Source organism: Gracilinanus agilis, unplaced genomic scaffold (assembly GCF_016433145.1).
Source record: "Gracilinanus agilis isolate LMUSP501 unplaced genomic scaffold, AgileGrace unplaced_scaffold27962, whole genome shotgun sequence".
Taxonomy (NCBI): Eukaryota; Metazoa; Chordata; class Mammalia; order Didelphimorphia; family Didelphidae; genus Gracilinanus; species Gracilinanus agilis.
Genome location: NW_025360204.1, coordinates 4,872 through 7,423, shown reverse-complemented (window position 1 = coordinate 7,423; position 2,552 = coordinate 4,872). Strand labels below are relative to the sequence as shown.

At 52.7% G+C, this 2,552-nt stretch overlaps 1 long non-coding RNA gene across 1 annotated transcript; it reads right to left on the bottom strand.

Annotated features, from left to right (window-relative positions):
* Positions 1-551: 551 nt before the first annotated feature.
* Positions 552-2,327, bottom strand: LOC123254662. Its single transcript, XR_006506690.1, has 3 exons — positions 2,055-2,327; positions 889-1,007; positions 552-618 (listed from the first exon to the last, which is right to left on the bottom strand). It is a non-coding gene; the product is annotated as an uncharacterized LOC123254662 (long non-coding RNA).
* Between the last annotated feature and the right edge of the window lie 225 nt (positions 2,328-2,552).

The following is a 2,552-nucleotide window of genomic DNA, read 5'->3' as shown; positions in this document are numbered from 1 at the left end:
GAGAGAGAGAGAGAGAGAGAGAGAGAGAGAGAGAATGTAAATAGGAAATCGCTAAGAGGGAAGGCACTAGAATAAGGATGACTGGGAAAGGTTTCCTAGAAGATGGGATTTTAGATGGGATTTCAAGGAAGCTAGGGAAGCCATTGGGTGAAGTTGCGGGAGAGCATTTCAAGCAGCGGAGGCAGAAAAATGGCCGGAAATGAGATGGAGTTTAAATAAATGTTGACTGACTGATGAACTCCAGGCTGAATGAGGACCCTGTTTGGGTCCCTGCTACACCTTTATGAGTCTCCCAAGACTTACTCCTCCTCCTAACCAGATTCTCCCTTTCCCTTTGCATCCCCAGCACTAGGCGCAGTGCCGGCCACACAGTAGGGCAGGACACTTGGTGTGGGGTCCGACCGCCGGCCGGGGCTAGATGAGCTTTAAACTCACTTCCAGGTCGCCGTCAATGACCCCATGAAGCCCGAAGCGTCCTGCACGCAGTCAGTGGACACATCAGAAAAGCCATTTCCGAGAGGCCACTCCCGCTTACCTGCTGGACAGTGGCTGGTAGGCGTCCTGAAGCCATTTCTGCCTCCTCCAAGTTCCCGCTAGCTCCAAGGGGGGGCGGCAAAGCTGGAGATGAGAAAGGGACAAGGAGGGGCTTCATCTCTCTTCGGCCCCCCACCATGGAGATCCGAAGGGACAGGGGGAGGAAGAGTCAGGGAGAAAAGGAAGAGGGGGGAAGGGAGACAGGGGTTCCGAGGCCCATGGGAAGGGGTCTAGGACCGAGGAGGCCAAGTGGGGGTGCTCCAGGGAGAAGTACTCCGGAGTCCAAGGGGATAATGAGGAGGGGGAGGGGCTCTAAGAAAAGGGGGCTCCAGATCTGGGGCTCAAAGATCTTACATGCTTTCACAGCTCAGGCGGTGCCTTCAGGGGACGCCTCCCACGGGGTGACCCTCTCTGCGGCTCCTGGAGCAGAAGCAGAAGCAAGTGGAAAGTTCAGGAACTCCAACTTCCAGAACCTGGAAGAAGCAGCGGGAACGAAGTCACGTGGGAGATGGAGTTCTGCTCCCTCCCCGTAGTTTCTGGGAAGCCTACTTTGGGCGCCGGGAATGGCTTATGCGCGCGCTCCTCAGCCACTAGCTCAGCCTAACCCGTTAGGAGAGAAATTCGCTGGGACCAAAACGCGCCAACAACTTTGTGAGAGAAGGAGCTTGGGGCACCTCTGTGGAGCTTCCACTAGCTGGTTCACAGTTCTTGTGTCCATTGGCCAGAGTTCGGGGGCGGGGCTAGGTCTGTGACCCAATCAGAGACAAGGTTGCTGCCCAGCCAGTCTCCAGCCTTCCCTTCCCGGGTCTCCTGGGTCCTCAGCTCTTGGGCTTCCCAAAGTGACCTTGGGACCCAGAGGAAGGGCCTGTGGCCAGGCGCCCTCACAGTTCAATCCACTTCCACAAGTGCCGTCCCCGGCCACAGAAGCAGAAAACAGCCCCAGCTCGCAGGGAGCTGACACTACTAGGTGGGAAAAGAGGGGGAAGGGAGAGCCCAGGGGCAGGGCTAAGCCGGACAAAGGGATCGTCTGGGGGCCTCGTGTCCGTGCCTGTCTCTGCTGCCAAAGAGTCTGAGGTTGGAGATCTTTTGAGCTTGGACGTTCTGAGAGTGGGCTAAAGGATCAATAACAATAAATAAATAACCACCAATATGGTGGGGTGAGCTCTTGAGGAGGAGCCACCTAACCCAAGGTGGAATGGAGCAGGTCAAAGCTCCCCCCTCCCCCCATAGGGAGACTCCCTTTCACTCGCCCACGTCTATTTAAAGCAACAGCCAGCATTTACCGTATTAGCCCGAATATAATAGGACCCGGAATATAAGGCGAGCCCAATTATTTTGAAGGGTAACTCAGAGAGAGGAAACCCCAGTTTATTTTCTCCTTTTAAACGACAGCTTTCTCTTAACTCCTGAATAAGGCAATGCAGACACCTTATTTTCGAAGTTTTTTCAAGGTCCTGAAAACAAGTTAAAGAAGTTCTCATGCCTACATTTTTATTCAATACGTACTTGTGAGAAACTACCTTCCAATGTTGAATCATGTTCCCCTTCCTCTTCTGTTTCCTCATCTCCCGAAGTGGAATCGTCGTTGGAGTCATCGTCTTCACCCTCTTCTTCTCACAAAACACCATCTTCACCACCATCCTTACTGTTTGATATACAACATTGTTTAAATCCAAGCACAATGGACTTCCCCAGCAGTTGTGATCCAGTTCCCTAATACAGTGACCAATGGTTTCTTCTTTTTTTTTTTTAAACCCTTAACTTCTGTGTATTGGCTCCTAGGTGGAAGAGTGGTAAGGGTGGGCAGTGGGGGTTAAGTGACTTGCCCAGGGTCACACAGCTGGGAAGTGTCTGAGGCCGGATTTGAACCCAGGACCTCCCGTCTCTAGGCTTGACTCTCAATCCACTGAGCTACCCAGCTGCCCCAACCTTCGGTTTCTTTATTTTTCCCATGGAGTAAATTCATGGTTTCCAGCCAATATCCCCTCGCTATATTCTTTCCTCAAACGGTCTTTGAA